This window comes from Sapajus apella, unplaced genomic scaffold (genome assembly GCF_009761245.1).
Source record: "Sapajus apella isolate SASKATOON/1434 unplaced genomic scaffold, GSC_monkey_1.0 scaffold42, whole genome shotgun sequence".
NCBI classification, from domain to species: domain Eukaryota; kingdom Metazoa; phylum Chordata; class Mammalia; order Primates; family Cebidae; genus Sapajus; species Sapajus apella.
This window is the reverse complement of record NW_022436982.1, coordinates 7,211,208-7,229,567: the sequence shown is the minus strand read 5'-3', so window position 1 is coordinate 7,229,567 and position 18,360 is coordinate 7,211,208. Positions and strand designations below refer to the sequence as shown.

Here is an 18,360-nt window from a genome sequence, read left to right as displayed (position 1 = left end):
GTGTGTGTGTGTGTGTGTGTGTGTGTGTGTGTGTGTGTATTTTTTGAGATCCAGTCTTGCTCTCTTGCCCAGGCTGGAGTAGTGCAATGGCGTAATCGTGGCTCACTGCAAAGTTTGATCCCCGGTTCAGGCAATCCCCTCGCCTCAGGTCCCAAGTTGCTGGGACTACAAGTGTGTGCCACCACACCCGGCTAATTTTGTATTTACAGTAGAGATAGGGTTTCACCACGTTAGCAGGGCTGGTCTCAAACTCCTGACCTCAAGTGATCTGCCCGCCTCGGCCTCCCAAAGTGCTGGGATTACAGGAGTGAGCTACCACACCCACAATCAGGTCTATATTTTTGATAAAAATATTTCCTTAGGTATGTACTACAGATTTATGCTGCCCATTAATGCAGTTCTCCAGAGCACAGTAAATTTTACTCCAATACTTTACTGCATTCAACTTTATTAATAGCAGTTTAAGGGGGACTCTTAATTCCCAACAAGTTCAGTTTTGCTGACGCTTACTGAGAGAGGTTATCATTTGGCTGAATACCATTGCCCATTTATATGTATATGTATAAATAACCATTTACATGTATAAATAAGCAAAGTTATTTATACGCCTGTAATTCCAGCTACTTGGGAGGCGAAGGCAGGAGAATCACTTGATCCTGGGAGGCAGATGTTGCACTGAGCCAAGAACGTGCCACTGCACTCCAGCCTGCATGACAGAGCCAGACTTCATCTCACACACACAAAAAAATCTAATGCAGCTGCTAATCTCTGGCTTTCAACTGGGCTATGTAACTGGATTGGCTATGTAACTCTATATACTCATAAAAATTTATTAAACTAAAAGACAGCAAGAATTCTACCACATATCATTGCTAGGGTTCAGCAACAGAAGATTGGTCATACATGTAACTCTCGTTACTGCTCTCAATAAGAAAACTCATCAAGCCAAAGGAATAGCCAGTATTTTTCAAGAATAAATATCTTACTGCAAAAGCAGTCATTAAACCTCCTACATTTATACACTGTGTTCTTTCATTCTATCTTCTCTAAATGCCTACCCTGACCATAAACGGCAGTATACAGGAAACTCCTATTTTGAAGGGTAGAATAAGTTGCAGACTACATATGAAACATTAACTATTACTATGTACTAAAATCTAGTATGCTAGTAACCAGCATACTTTAAGTTGTAACTAGTAACTACAAGACACCAACTTGCTTTTTAACCAATTTACATTTTAAGAATACACATGCATTCTATTTTAAACAAAAGCACTCGTATTTCAGATGTTAAAAACAGGCAACTTAAATGGAGACTTTAAATAGACAGATATACACACATAAACATATGTTTTACATATATACATGTATATATATATATATGTGTGTGTATATATATGTATATAAATGTGTGTGTGTGTGTGTGTGTGTGTGTGTGTGTGTTCTGTTGCCCAGGCTGGGGCGCAGTGGCACAATTAAGGCTCACTGTAGCCTCAATCTCCTGGGCTCACCCAATCCTCCCAACTCAGCCTCCCAAAGTTCTCATATTACAGGCATAAGCCACCATCCCCTAAAAATAATTCTTATCAAAGATTTACTCACATTACAAACAACTCCCTAAAGAATATACATTTAAATACTCTCATGGACATAAAATGGTTTCATTTATACATATTGCCTAAATGTAAGGCCTATTTAGGAGTGTCTTTTGTTTTTTTAAGTCAATCATTTGAAATTAAAATTTGGTAACTAATTTAGAACACACCTATCCTCTGCTAAGAAAGGATTAGTGGCTAGAAACAGCTCCAAAACATTCATATAGAACCTACTTCGGTTGGGCACAGTGGCTCATGCCTATAATCCCAGCACTTTGGGTGGCTAAGGCAAAAAGATCCCTTGAGCCAAGGAGTTTGAGACAAGCCTGGGCAACACAGGGAGACCTCGTCTCTACAAAAAATTTAAAAGTTACCTGGTTGTCATGGCTCATGCCTGTGGTCCCAACTACTCAGGAAGCTGAGGTGGGAGGATCACTTATCACTTGAGCAGTGAGCCGTGATAAGCAGCTGCCTCAAAAACAAAAAGAACCTACTTTATGGGATAACTTATTTTGAGAACTTAGATTTTAAAAATTTCTTTATCTTCTAGAACTATAATATTATCTCAATACTGTTTATTATCTGTAGGAAATTACAGCATGATTTTCGCTAATATCTCCCTCAAAATCACTAAATAAAAACACATTCATTTAAAATTCATAAAGATATTTAGAGAAAGCAATTTTAAAACTGCTCAGATTTCCCTACAGTATTTATACTTTTATTCTTTATATATAAAACCTCAATCCAAATTATTTTAGTGTGCTATTCAAGACTTAAATTTCACTGTAAGCACATTCTTCAGAACATTACAAGCTAAACTAATACCTGTTCTCATTTTTAGTGCTATTTTAACAAAACTTTTTTTTCCAGCCCATCTCTGATCAGAGTCAACATGCTAATTCCAGGCCTCCTTATTACCTATTTACTTAAAAGTGTTGCTGTTGTTAGGCAATTTTGTCTCAATGTGTAATTTTACAAATGTTGTCACAATCCCTAATAGTTTTAAAACACTACAAAACTATACAACTTGAAATAAAATACAAACAACCTGAAATAAAATATAAATTTGCTCATTTTCTTTTCCCTAGGGTGACAATACCATTCCTCACCTTTTTCATTTTTAAAAAAAATTTACAGATATATAATGGTTGTACATATTTATGAGGTATATGTGATATTTCAATACAAGCATACAATGAGTAATAATAAAAACTGGAACACCCATCACCTCAAACACATCGTTTATTTGTGCTGGGAATATTCTAAATTTTCTCTTCTACCTATTTTGAAACAAACATTAAATTACTGTTAATTACAGTAGCCCTATTGTACTACTGAACAGTAGAACTTATTCCTTCTATCTGTGTTTTTCTATCCACTGAAGTAAACTTCTTCAACCACCCCCTTCCCGTGACCCCCACCCCCCAACTCCTGGTAACCAGCAATCTATTTACTGCTAACATGAAGTCAATTTTCTAACTTAAAAACTGAAGATATTTCGAAACTATAGATGTTGTATCGTCAAGTTTCTAATCCTCATCCCCATTAAAATATTTCTAACAGTCATGATAAATTTGAAGTTTCAAACTAGCACAGTATCAAAAATATGTTATTTCTGCTTTCTTATTACTATTGGTAGTAGAAAAGAGTTATCTTAAGGTATGATAAGAGTAGGAAAATAAATGCTTAAAACAGCAGTAGAAAGAGAAATCTAGAAAAAAAAAATACATTAAAGCTGACCTTAGAGGAGAAATAGAATTTGAATATATAAAGCTGCCAATATGAGAAGACAAACTGTAAGATAAATTTAGAATTTTTAAAGCTTGTTCATAAACATTTGTGCATAATTATGTATCTTCAAATATTTAACGTGTTATAAGAAAACTAATATACATAAAGTATATTAAATACCACACACATAAACATGTATATGTATACCTCATACTGAAAGATGTCACTTTACAGCTTGTTAGACAGTTCTATTGATGTTATGTCCTTTCTAATTAAAACTATAATAAAAGAATTTTAATTAGGGAGGCCGAACAGGGCAAATCATCTGAGGTCAGGAGTTCAAGGCCAGCCTGAACTCCTGAAACTCCACCTCTACTAAAAAATACAAAAATTAGCCAGGTGTGGTGGCATGTGCCTATAATCCCAGCTACTTGGGAGGCTAAGGTGGAAGAATTGCTTGAATCTGGGAGGTGGAGGTTGTAGTGAGCTGAGATCACGCCACTGCACTACAACCTGGGTAACAGAGAACCTGTCTCAAAAAAAGAAAGAAAGAAAGGAATGAAAGAGAAAGTAAGAAAGAAAGAAAGAAACAAACAAACAAACAAACATAGTAACAGAGCATAGGTCACCCATTAAAAGAAAACATCAAATTCTTTCATGTATTTTTAATATCACAGATTGCTTTATCTAGACATATCTGAAATTATTTTTCTTCATTAAAAGAGCTGTATGTCTCTGTTAATAAGAAACTGACAAATTGATATAACTTTCTAAAGCCAACCTTTGGCCTTCCTGTATTTTCCCCTTCACTCAGAGTCTCATTTTATAAACATTTTGTACATTTAACATTCAGGCAAATGAAGTACCAGGTAACGTACTGAAATACAATGTCATATAAAAAATGGCAGCACTCAGCCCTAATTTTTTGCATTCCCAGGAAGGTTGCTTGATCTGATTTTTTTCAAGGAACTAAAAAATCCAGGTTGTGATAGAACCTTACTTGGCATGTTGGAAACAATTTCAAAAATTTTAAAGCATTTCAAATACCCCTACTGCTCTAGGCAACAAATCTGTAATTTTGGCTTACTGTCCAGGTTTTAATCAAGTATACTGTATTAGTTTTCTATTGCCACTCTAATATACTATCACAAATTTAGTGCCTTAAAATAACATACATTTATTCTCACACAGTTCTGAAGGTTGTAGTCCAAAATAAGTCTTAAGAACTAGAATCAAGGTGTGGGTAATACTGCATTTTTTGCAGAGATCCAGGAAAAATCTACTTCCTTCCTTGTCTTTTCTAGCTTCTAAAAGGCAGCCTACATTCCTTGGTTTGTGGATCCTTCCTCCATCTTCAAAGCACATGATTTTAATCTCTGCTTCCAGCATCTCTTTAACCGTCTTATTTCCCTCTTATAAGGATCCTCATGATCATATTGGTCTCACCTTGATAATCCATAATAGTATTCCCATCTCAAGATCCTTAACTTAATTAATCACATTAGCAAAGTCTCTTCTGTTTTTTAAAAGTACATATTTCAGATTCTGGGAATTAAAATCTGCGTGTCCCTTGGGTGAGGCAGAGGTCATTATTCTATCATATATGTATTCTAGAGGGGTTTTTGTTTGTTTGTTTTGGAGATTCCTTAAAACTTTCTATATAAATAGTCATGCTTCTGTAATTAGGGACAGTTTTACTTTTTTCTTTCCAAACCATATGTCTTTTATTTCTTTTTCTTGCCTTATTGTACCCGGGCATGTAACAATTCCAGCATATTCTCTAGCAGAAAGTGAAAGTAGATATTCTCACCTTTTTATTATCTTAGGAAGAAAGTAATCAGGCCTTCACAGCTAAGTATGACATTTGTATGCTTTTGTTTTTTGAAGTATATTTTGTTATTTTCCCCTACCTTCTTGAATTAGAAAAAGCCATGCATGCGTAATGTTTCAGTTAACAACAGACTGCACATGGAACAATAATCCTGTAAGACTATGATAGGGGCCGAGCACAGTGACATGCTCCTATGGTCCCAGCGATTTGGGAGGCTGAGGTGTGAAGATCGCCTGAGCCCAGGAGTTTGATGATGCAGTGCATCATGATGGTGCCTGTGAATAGCCACCCTCACTCCAACCTGAACAATGCAGCAAGGCTCTGTCTTTAAACAAAACAACAAGATTATAATGGAGCTGAAAACTTCTTCTTAGCCGGAGACATCTTGATGACACTGACTCTGTGTAAAGCTAGGTCAATGTGTGTGTTTGTGTCTTAGTGTTTAAAAAAAGTTTTAAAAAATAAAAACAATTTAAAAATAGAAAAAAGCTTATAGAATAAGGATATAAAGAAACAAATATCTTTGTACAGCTGTACAATGTGTTTCTTTTTAAAGCTAAGTGTTACTACAAGAGTCAAAAAGTTTTTTTAAAATATAAGTTTTTTTAAGTTATGGTAAGCTAATGTTAATTTATTATGAAAGAATTATTTTATACACTGGTGTGTATTCTCAGTATACATGTTTATAAAGTCCATAAAGTAGTGTACAGTAATAAGCTGGGCCTTCACATTCACTTACCACTCACTCACTCATTCACCCCAACTTCCAGTCCTGCAAGTGCTCCATTCAAGGTAAGCGCCCTGTATAGGTGCATCATTTATTGTACCTTTTCTATGTTTAGATAAGATTTAGATACATAAATACCACTCACTGTACCACAACTGTCTACACTATTCACTACAATAACATGTTGTACAGGTCTGGAGCCGAGGAATAACAGGCTATATCATACAGCCTAGGTATAATTTAAGCATCCGTAATCTGAAAATTCGAAATCCAAAATGCTCCAAAATATGAAATTGTTTGAGCACCAACATAATGCCACAAGTGTGAAATTCCACACGTGACCTCTTGTGACAGGTGCACAAAAGTATTAAAAATATTTTATAAAATTGGAGGTGTAGTGGCTCATGTCTGTAATCCTACCGCTTTGGGAGTCCAAGGTGGGAGGATCACTTGAGGCTGGGAGTTCAAGACCAGCCTGGGCAACATAGTGAGACCTTGTAACTACAAAAAATTTAGAAGTGAGCCAGGAACAGTAGCACACGCCTATAGTGCCAGCTGATGGGGAAGGTGAGGCAGATCACTTGAGCCCAGGAATTTGAGGCTACAGTGAGCTATGATTGTACCTGCACTCCAGCCTGGGCAACAGAGTGAGACTCTGCCTTTAAAAAATTTTGTTTAATAAATAAATATTGCATAAAATTACCTTCAGGGTATATAAGATGTATATGAGTGCTCGCTTTGGCAGCACATATACTAAAATTGGAATGATACAGAGAAGATTAGCATGGCCCCTGCGCAAGGATGTCACACAAATTCGTGAAGCGTTCCATATTTTTGAGACCAGCCTGGGCAACATGGTGAAAACCTGTCTCTACTAAAAGAAAAAAATTAGCTGGGCATAGCAGCAAGTGCCTTTAGTCCCAGCTACTCCGGAGACTGAGGCAGGAGAATTGCTTGAACCCAGCAGGCCAAAGTTGCAGTGAGTCGAGATTGCACCACTGCACTTCAGCCTGGGCGACAGAGCGAGACTCAGCCTCCAAAAAAAAAAAAAAAAAAAAAAAAAAAAAAGATGTATACGAAACATAAATGAATTTCATGTTTAGACTTGGGTCCATCCCCAAGACATCAGTATATATATACAAATATTCCAAAATCCAAAAAAAACCCAAAACACTTCTGGCCCCAACATTTCCAATAAAGCATACTGAACCTGTAACATCTAGGTTTGCGTAAGTGTACTCTGATGTTTGCACAACAACAAAATCACCTAACTACACATCTCTCAGTACAATTCCCCATTATTAAGCATCACATGACTATTTTCCTCAGATGAGTACATGGGCATATCATCTCTGCATTCCTGCCTATCTGAATCTTTCTTTCACCTAACAGATAAATGGTATCTTGACCAAGTATAGAAGCATGGGTAATATAGTTGTATGATGATGTTACTCCATATCTTATTAATGTTTCTGGTGTTGCAGATGAAAAATCTGATCCTTTTCCTTCTTTGATGTGTTCTGTAGACTGAAAGACTGTTAAATATTTCACTTTATAAAAAAACTTTGCTTCTATGCTATTTTTTTCCCCGCAATCCTGCCTAGAACTCAGTGAGCACTTTCAATTTGAAGACTTAAATTTATTTTTCAGGTCAGAAATATTTTCCTATATTTATTAAATATATTTCCTATATTTGTTTTATTTTCCTATAATATTATTTAATAATTTCTTAATGATTTAGTACTTTATCCCTCCTTTCTTGTTTCATTTTCCCTTTCTAGGATTCCTATTTATTATACATGAGGATGCTAAAGCCTTCTAGCTTATTCGATTATTTTCTCTTATGATTTCCATCTTTTATATTTTTGCTTTGGGAATCCATTCTTTCAGGCATCTAATTTGGGACTTAATGATAACAATCCCCTACTCTGATTAACTTACAGAATTTAGTTTTAAAAAATCATGTTTTTCAGCCCAAGAATGGTTCTTTGTGCTGCACTTGATTTTCCATAAGAGCTCATTTTATTCCCTGCAAATGTTCATTCCTCTAACAGCTTAATTTAGCTTGGCATGTGCTTTGTTTCTTTCAAGTAATTGTCTCTCTAGATATCAAGGTCCTTTAAAGATGTTATATATGTATTCAGGCATGTGTTCATGTATGCCATTATGGTCAATTCCTTGGGACTCAGGTTTAGCAGCGACTCTAAAACTGGCAGAAAGCAAAGCCATCTCTCCCTCCACAGATCCACAATGTAGAAGTAAACCACTATTCTCTAAGACATCTACTCCCCAGTTTTCTCAGGTTCTCCCAGACTTAAAGACAGGAAACACTCAGTCCACTCAATTCCATCTTTCAACTTATAAAATCAAAGAAACTAGGCATATTCAGGAAAGATACATGGTAACTTTCCTCTTCCCATTCCCTATCTTCTTCCACTTCCCCACAGGAGTTCTCGAACCTCAGCAAACCAAGTTTTCCTCAAGATCCACCACTTTGGCCAGGCATGGTGGCTTACGCCTCTAGTCCCAGCAGTTTGGGAGGCCAAGGTAGGAGGATCGCTTGAGTGCAAGAGAGGGGTTTCAGTGAGCCAGGACTGCACAATGTACTCCATCCTAGGGGACAGAGTTAGACTCTGCCTAAAACAAACAAGCAAAAAAATCCACAGCATTCCTCTAGGATCTTCAACACAAATCAACAAGTACCTATCCAGCCCAAAATAAACACCTAGTAGTTATTATCTTTGCTAAGATTCCCAAACAGCCCAAATCTTACCTGTAACCAATATCCATCTTATTTTAAAGAAATAGATATACTATATAGTTACTTGTCAAAGAAAAAAGTAGCAACATTCAAGTTTCCTTCTTCCCTGAATCTCTTCTTCTAATTTTGGAGAAATGTACACTGAGTCTTTGAGATTTGTATACATGGAAGTTTTCCACAGGTATCTTGCCACAACTTTACTTGAAAACTACTGCATTTAAGAATAGCTCCTCAAAGTTATTTGAAGTTAAGGATATCTCCTAATTTCATCCAAAATAATTTCTATTTCTGTTTATTTTTGCTGTTGATTTGCAGTAAATTCTAAGAGCAAAAATGCTGTTTATGATGTCACTTTTTCCAGAAAATTTTAAGATTTATAATTATTATAAAGTTGAACCACTGAAACTTGTTCACTGAAATATTTGACTTGCATGAATGCTTTATGTTCCTGAATTTGTTAAAAATTCACAGACAAGTAAAAATAGAAAAACTGGAAATACCTGATTTCTATCCCCTATTTTTTCACTAACAATCATATACTTAGGTACTGTGATGATTAATATTGTCAACTTGATTGGATTGAAGGATACAAAGTACTGTAACTGTTCCTGAGTGTGTCTGTGAGGGTGTTGCCAAAGGAGATTAACATTTGAGTCAGTGGGCTGGGAGAGGCAAACCCACCCTAAATTTGGTAGGGCACCATCTAATGAGCTGCCAGTGCAGCAAGAATAAAGCAGGCAGGAGAAGACGTAAGAGTAGACTTGATGAGGCTTCTGGCCCTCATATTTCTCCCATGCTGGATGCTACCTGCCCTTGAACATCAGACTCCAAGTTTCTCAGCTCTTGGACCCTTGGACTTATGCCAGTGGTTTGCCAGGGGCTCTTGGCCTTTGGCCACAGACTAAGGCTGCACTGTCAGCCTCCCTACTTTTGACGTTTTGGGTCTCAGACTGATCAACCACTGGCTTCCTTGCTCCTCAACCTGCAGACAGTCTATCATGGGATTTTGCCTTGTGATCGTGTGACCCAATTGTCCTTAATAAACTCGCTTTTGTATATACATATATCCTATTAATTCTGTATCTCTAGAGAACCCTGACTAATACAGGTACCTTTTGCCCCTATGGCAAAAAAATATCTAAGCTCAAAATAATCAACAACAGAAAAAAAAAGGTGGTTGTTTGTTTGTTTCTCTTTTAGAGAATGAAATGTTTCCTGTCACAGCAGTTTCCTAAAAGAACGTTCTCCGGTTGGGCACAGTGGCTCACACCTGTAATCCCAGCACTTTGGGAGGCCAAGGCAGGTGGAACATGAGGTCAGTTGCTCAAGACCAGCCTAGCCAATATGTGGAAGCCCCATCTCTGCTAAAAATACACAAATTAGCTGGGTGTGGTGGCATTGTCCCAGCTACTTGGGAAGCTGAGGCAGGAGACTCGCTTGAACCCAGGAGGCAGAGGTTGCAGTGACCTGAGATCACACCACTGCACTCAAGCCTGGGTGACAGAGCGAGACTCTGTCTCAAAGAAAAAAAAAAGATGTTTTCCATGCTAACTAGGTGTCTTTGGCGTAACTGTTAATACATTTAGCATGGACAGACACAGGTTGGTGTCTTTAAAAAGGCCAACCAGATAGGCCTCACTTGCCTCCTGCAAAGCACCAATAGTTGCGCTCTGGAAGCGTTGGTCTGATTTGAAGTCCTGAGCAATTTCTCAAGCCAGACTGAGGAAGGGAAGTTTGTGATTCAGAAGATCAGTGGACTTCCAATAACAACTGATTTCATGGAGTGCGACAGTACCAGGCCTGTAACAATGAGGTTTCTTCCCCACTCTAGGAGAGGGTGCACTCTCATATGCAGCCTTTGTAGTCAGTTGCTTCCTGGGTGCTTTACCATCAGTTGATGTACAAGCAGTCTGTTTTGCAGGAGCCACCATATAACAACCGCCTTACTTAGTCCCTTTCTCCTTTAGTTGGAGTTCAGTGAGCTAGAGATGGCACTGGCCTTAGAGAGTCACAATGGGTCAGCAGCACAGCCGTAGTTGTGAAAACCTCTCTGTCATCTTTATTTATTTGTTTTATTTTGAGACAGAGTCTCGCTCTGTTGCCCAAGAGTGCAGTGGTGGGATCTTGGCTCACTGCAACCTCCGTCCCCCGGAGTCAAGTGACTCTCCTGCCTCAGCCTCCCAAGTAGCTGGGATTACAGGCACACACCACCATGCCTGGCTAATTTTTTGTAATTTTTGTGGAGATCAGATTTCATCATGTTAACCAGGCTGGTCTCAAACTCCTAACCTCAAATGATCCACCCACCTTGGCCTCCCAAAGTGCTGGGATTATATGCATAATAAGTGTGCCAAGCCCTCTCTGTCATCTTTAAACCTTAAATCCTATTCCATAACTTTAAAAACAAACCTTGACTAAAAATCAAAATGGGGTCATCCGTGCTTTCGAATGCTGAGGTGGGAGGACAGCTTGAGACCAGGAGTTTAAGATCAACCTGGGTAACACAGCAAGACCCCATCTAATTTTTTGTAGAGACAGGGTCTCACTATGTTGCCCAGGCTGGTCTCAAACTCCCAGCTTCAAGTGATCCTCTCAACCTGTTCTCACAAAGCACTGGGATTATAGGTGTGAACCACCATGCATGGCCGTTGTTGTAATCGTTAAAAAGAGTTAAATAACTACTATAATTGGCTATCCATTTGGTACAGTTTGGCTGTGTCCCCATCCAAGTTTCATCTTGAATTATAGCTCCCATAATTCCCACATATTGTAGGAGGAACACAATGGGCAATAACTAAATCATGGAGGAGGTTTCTCTCATGCTGTTCTGGTGGTAGTGAATAAGTCTCATGAGATCTGATGCTTTTATAAGGGAAAATCTCTTTCACTTGGTTCCCTCATTCTCTCTTTCCACCACCATATAAGAAGTGCCTCTCACCTTCCACCATGACGTGAGGCCTCCCCAGCCACGTGGGAGGCCTCATGACATGGTGGAAGGCAAAAGGCACTTCTTATATGGAGGTAATCCTCTTTTTCCTTATAAATTACTCATTCTCAGGTATGTCTTTACCAGCACTGTGAAAACAGACTAATACAGTAAGCTGGTACCAGTAGAGTGGGGCACTGCTATACATATACACGAAAATGTGGAAGTGACTTTGGAATTGGATGACAGGCATAGGTGAGACAGTTTGGAGGGCTAAGAGGAAGACAGGAAAATGTGGGACAGTCTAGAACTTCCTAGAGACTTACTGAATGGTTTTGACCAAATGCTGATAATGATATGGACAAGGAAATCCAGGGTGAGGTGGTTTCAGATGGAGATGAGAAACTTGTTGAGAACTGGAGTAAAGGTGACTCTTGCTATGTTTTAGCAAACAGACTGGCAGCATTTTGCCCTTGGCTAGAGATTTGTGGAACTCTGAATTTGAGGAAGATGATTTACGGTATCTGGTGGAAGAAATTTCTAAGCAGCAAAGCACTCAAGAGGTATGTGGGTGTTATTAAAAGCATTCAGTTTTAAAAGGGAAAGAGGGCATAAAAGTTCAGAAAATTTGCAGCCTGACAATGCCATAGAAAAGAAAAATCCATTTTCTGAGGAGAAAATCAAGCAGGCTACAGAAATTTGCATAAGTAACAAGCAGCCCAATGTTAAACACCAAGAAAATTGGGAAAATGTCTCCAGGGCATGTCAGAGGTCTTCATGGCAGCCCCTTCCATCACAGGCCTGGGGGCCTAGGAGGGAAAAATGGTTTAATGGGCTAGGCCCAGGGCTCCCTTGCTGTGTGCAGCCTAGGGACTTGATGCTTCACAGGATGCAAGCCCCAAACCTTGGCAGCTTCCAAATGGTGTTATGCCTGCAGGTATGCAGAAGTCAAGAACTGTGCACCTGCAGGTTTGGGAATCTCCACCTAGATTTCAGAGAAGTATGGAAACAGATGTCCAGGCAGAAGTTAGCTGCAGAGGTGGGGTTCTCATAGAGACCTCTACTAGGGCAGTGCAAAAGGCATATGCGGGGTTGAAGCCTCCACACAAAGCCCTCACTGGGGCACTGCCTAGTGGAACTATGAGAAGAGGTCCACCATCCTCCAGACCTCATAACAGTAGATTCACTGACAACTTGCACTGTGCACCTGGAAAAGCCTCAGACACTCAACACCAGCATGTGAAAGTGGCTGGAGCTTCTCAAGACCATGGGAACCTACCATTTGCATCAGTATGACCTGGATATAAGACATGGAGTCAAAAGAGATCATTTTGGAGCTTTAAGATTTGACTGCCTCACTGGATTTCAGACTTGAACAGAGCCTGTAGCCCCTTCATTTTGGCCAATTTCTTCCATTTGGAAGGGGTATATTTATCCAATGCCTGTATCCCCATTATATATAGGAAGTACCTAAATTGCTTTTGATTCTACAGGCTCATAGGCAGAAGGGACTTGTCTCAGATAAGCCTTTGGATTATAGACTTTTGAGTTAATGCTGAAATCAGATAAGACTTTGGGGGACTGAAATGGCATGACTGATTTTCAAGTGTGAGGACATGAGATTTGGGAGGGGCCGGGGAAGAATGATACAGTTTGGCTGTGTCTCCACCCAAATCTAATCTTGAATTACAACTCCCATAATTCTTACATGTTGTGGAAGGGACCCAGTGGGACATAATTGAATCATAAGGGTGGTTTCTCCCAGACTGTTCTCGTAGTAGTGAATAAGTCTCACAAGATCTGATGGTTAAAAAACCAACCAAGACTTCACATGGTTGCCTCATTCTCTCTTGCCGCCACCATGTATGAAGTGCCTTTCACCTTCCACCATGATTGTGAGGCATCCCCAGCCATATGAAACTATGAGACCATTAAACCTTTTTCTTTATAAATTCCCCAGTCTCAGGTATGTCTTTATCAGCAGCAAGAAAATGGACTAATACATCATTAAATGGCTTCTAAGAGTTGAAAAGGTAACATCAATGCTCAGGTATGAAAAAGCCAAGCACTTAACCCTAACAGCACTTCAAAAACTGGAAAAAATTAATAGATTTTTAAAAAGGGAAAACAAATATAATCAACCAAAAGCTTAATTCAGGATTCTCCACAAGTGGCATCAAGAAACAAAATGTTGATCAACGTGGGGATTACGGGAGAAACAAAATGATTAATTTCAATAATTTAAGAAACTTTAAAATATTAAAAGGTTAATAGGTCTTGTAAATGCTTAAACTAGCTGAACCAAATTAGTATACAATATAAATGATTTAAAGCTAAGTATTTTGAAGGAACTCCAATAGTAAGACATTAAAAATGTGTACATTTTCGGAGGCAGATCCAAGGTGGCCAAATAGGAAGGGCTCTGGAGTGCAGTTCCCAGTGAGAACAACATAGAGGATGAGTGAACACTGCATTTCCAAACGAGTTATTATTGCCCACAGACCAGGAGATTCCCAGGCTGAAAAGCGCTACGAGTTTCCAGCATGGCTGTTTCAGCCAGTGTAGCGGGTCTCCACACAAAAACTCACAGAAATCCGGGCGGCCATTTCAAGTGGTGCCTGGAACGCCTGGGAGACAGAGCCACCCATTCAACTGAAGAAAAGGGGGCTGAAACAGGGAGCCATGTGATCTGACTTGGCAGGTCCCACCCCAACAAAGACCAGCAATCTGAAACGCTCTGGATTGAGAGATTCACAGCAAGCAAAGCTGGGCCCAGGTAGGTCCAGCTCTGTTGTGGGTAGGGCATCCACCATTACCGAGGCCGTCCGACACTACCGAGGCAGTCTGCCATTACTAAGGCAGACCACCATTACCAAGGCAGTTCTAATAATACCTCTATAAACAAAACTGAAGGAAGTTCACCCAGCAGCTGAGCAGAGCCCACAGCAGCTCAGCAACGCCACTGCTGGCACACTGTGACAAGGCTACCTCCTTGTTGGGCAGAGAGGCTCTGAAAAAAGGCAGCAGCAAGTCAGGAACTTATAAATAACGCCCTACCTTTCCAGGACAGAGCACCTGGGAAAATAGGTGGTTATAAGTTCCACTGCAGCAGACTTAAACGTACCTGCCCAGCAGCTCTGAACAGAACAACAGAGCTGACAGCTCAGCACTTGAGTTCCTACATGGGACAGACTGTCTCCTCAAGCAGCTCCCTGATCCCTGTATATCCAAAGAGTCACCTCATAAAGGAGAGCTCAGGCTGATATCTGGCAGGTATCCTTCTGGGACGAAGATAATAGAAGAAGAAACTGGCAGCAACCCTTACTGTTCTGCAGCCATCACAGGTGATCCCCAGGCAAGCAGGGTCTGGAGTTCATCTCCGGCAGTCCTACATCAGAGGGGCCTGACTATTAGAAGGAAAACTAAAAAACAGAAAGAAATAACTTGATCATCAGCAAAAAGGACATCCACTCAAAGGCCCCATCCGAAAGTCACCAAAGGCCATAGGTAGATAAATCCACAAAGCTGGGAAGAAACCAGCACAAAAAGGATGAAAACACCGAAAATCAGAATACCTCTCCTCCTCCAAGGGATCACAACTCATCACCTGCAAAGGAACAAAGCTGGATTGAGAATGAGTCTGATGAACTGACAGAAACAGGCTTCAGAAGGTGGGTAATAACAAACTTCTCTGAGCTAAAAGAACATGTTCTAACCCAATGCAAAGAAACTAAGAACCTTGAAAAAATGTTTGATGAAATGCTAACGAGAATAAACAGTTTAGAGAAGAATATAAATGACTTAATGGAGCTGAACAACACAACATGAGAACTTCGGGAAGCATATACAAGTTTCAATAGCTGGATCGACCAAACAGAAGAAAGGATATAGAGACTGAAGGTCAACAAAATGAAATAAAATGAGAAGACAAGATTAGAGAAAAAAAAGTGAAAAGAAATGAACAAAGCCTCCAAGAAATAGGGGATTATGTGAAAAGACGTAATCTATATTTGATAAGTGTGCCTGAATGTGACAGAGAGAATGAATCCAAGCTGGAAAACACTCTTCAGGATATTATCCAGGAGAACTTCCCCAACCTAGCAAGCCAGGCCAATATTCAAGTCCAGGAAACACAGAGAACACCACAAAATATTCCTCAAGAAGAGCAACCCCCAAGGCAAATAATTGTCAGATGCACCAGGGTTGAAATGAAGGAAAAAATGCTAAGGGCAGTCAGAGAGAAGGGTCGGGTTACCCACAAGGGAAGCCCATCAGACTCACAGCGGATCTCTCCACAGAAACCCTACAAGCCAGAAGAGAGTGGGGGCCAATATTCAACATCCTTAAAGAAAAGAACTTACAACCTAGAATTTCATATCCAGCCAAAATAAGCTTCATAAATGAAGGAGAAATAAAATCCTTTACAAACAAGAAATTGCTCAGAAATTTCGTCACCACCAGGCCTGTCTCACAAGAGCTCTGGAACGCAGCACTAAATACAGAAAGGAACAACCAGTAACAGCCACTCCAAAAACATACCAAATGGTAAACAGCATCAACACAATGGAGAAACTGTGTCAACCAATGGGCAAAACAACCAGCTAGCATCAAAATGGTAGGATCAAATTCACACATAACAATGTTAACCTTAAATGTAAATGGGCTAAATGCCCCAATCAAAAGACAAAGGCTGGCAAATTAGATAAAAACTCAAGACCCAACAGTGTGCTATATCCAGGAAACCCATCTCACATGCAAGCACACACATAGGCTACAAATAAAGGGATGGAGGAAAATTTATCAAGCAAATAGAGAGCAAAAAAAAGCAGGAGTTGCAATCCTAGTCTATGATAAAACACACTTTACACAAACAAAGATCGAGAGAGACAAAGAAGGGCATTGCATAATGCTAAAAGGATCAATGCAACAAGAAGAGCTAACAATCCTAAATATATATGTACCCAATACAGGAACACCCATATACATAAAGCAAGTTCTTAATGACCTACAAAGAGACTGAGACTCCCACACAACAATAGTGGGAGACTTTAACACTCCACTCTCAATATTAGACACATCAACGAGACAGAAAATTAACAAGGATATCCAGGACTTGAACTCAGATCTGGACCAAGCAAACTTAAGAGACATATACAGAACTCTCCACCCCAAATCCACAGAATATACATTCTTCTCTGCACCACATCACACCTACTCTAAAATTTACCACATAATTGGAAGTAAATCACTCCTCAGCAAATGCAAAAGAACAGAAATCATAACAAACAGTCTCTCGGACCACAGTGCAATCGAATTAGAACTCAGGATTAAGAAACTAACTCAGAACCACACAGCTTCATGGAAACTGAACAACTGGCTCTTGAATGTTGACTGGATAAAAAATGAAGCATAAGACTGGATAAAAAATAAAGATGTTCCTTGAAACCGACGAGAATGAAGACACAACATACAAGAATCTCTGGGACACATTTAAAACAGTGTCTACAGAAAAATGTATAGCAATAAATGCCCACATGAGAAGCAAGGAAAAATCTAAAATCAATACCCTATTATCAAAATTGAAAGAGCTAGAGGAGGAAGATCAAAAAACCTCAAAAGCAAGCAGAAGACAAGAAATAACTAAGATCGGAGAAGAACTGAAGGAGGCAGACACACAAAAAAACACTTCAAAAAATCAATAAATCCAGGAGCTGGTTTTTTGAAAAGATCAACAAAATAGAACACAAGCCAGATTAATAAAAAAGAAAAGAGCGAAGAATCAAATAGATGCAATAAAAAATGATATGGGGATATCACCACAGATTTCACAGAAATGCAAACTATAATTACAGATTACTACAAACAACTCTATGCCCAAAAACCAGTAAACCTGGAAAAAATGGATAAATTCCTGGACACTTATGTCCTCCCAAGCCTAAACCAGGAATAATTCAAAACACTGAATAGACCAATAAGAAGGGCTGAAGTTGAGGCAGCAATTAATAGCCTAACAACCAAAAAAAGCCCAGGTCCAGATGGGTTCACAGCTGAATTCTACCAGACATACAAAGAGAAGCTGGTACCACTCCTTCTGAAACTATTCCAAAGAACACAAAAAGAGGGACTCCTTCCCAAATCATTTTATGAGACCAACATCATCCTGATACCAAAACCCGGCAGAGACTCAACAAGAAAAGAAAACTTCAGGCCAATATCCATGATGAACATAGATGCAAAAATCTTCAATAAAATACTGGCAAACCGATTGCAACAGCACATCAAAAAGCTTATCCATCACTATCAAGTAGGCTTCATTCCAGGGATGCAAGGTTGGTTCGACATACGCAAGTCTATAAACATAATCCACCACATAAACAGAACCAAAAACAAAAACCATGATTATCTCAATAGATGCACAGAAGGCCTTTGACAAAATTCAGCAGCCTTTTATGTTAAAAACTCTCAATAAATTAGGTATCGACCGAACGTATCTCAAAATAATAAAAGCTATTTGCGACAAATCCACAGCTAATATCATACTGAATGGGCATAAACTGGAAGCATTCCCTTTGAAATCTGGCACTAGATAAGGATGCCCTCTCTCATCACTCCTATTCAATATAGTATTGGAAGTTCTAGCCTGAACAATTAAGCAAGAAAAAGAAATAGAGGGTATTCAGTTAGGAAGGGAGGAAGTCAAATTGTTTCTATTTTCAGACAACATGATTGTATATTTAGAAGACCCCACTGTCTCAGCTCAAAATCTCCTGAAACTGATAAGCAACT

The 18,360-nt window shown here is 39.2% G+C and overlaps 1 protein-coding gene and 1 non-coding gene across 3 annotated transcripts in view; one reads left to right on the top strand and one right to left on the bottom strand.

Annotated features, from left to right (window-relative positions):
* CAAP1 (caspase activity and apoptosis inhibitor 1) overlaps window positions 1-18,360 on the bottom strand; it is a 58,421-nt gene that overhangs the window by 28,636 nt on the left and 11,425 nt on the right. The gene's annotated exons all lie outside the window — the stretch shown is intronic.
* Window positions 6,617-6,723, top strand: LOC116566178. The gene has a single exon (XR_004275777.1). It is a non-coding gene; the product is annotated as a U6 spliceosomal RNA (small nuclear RNA).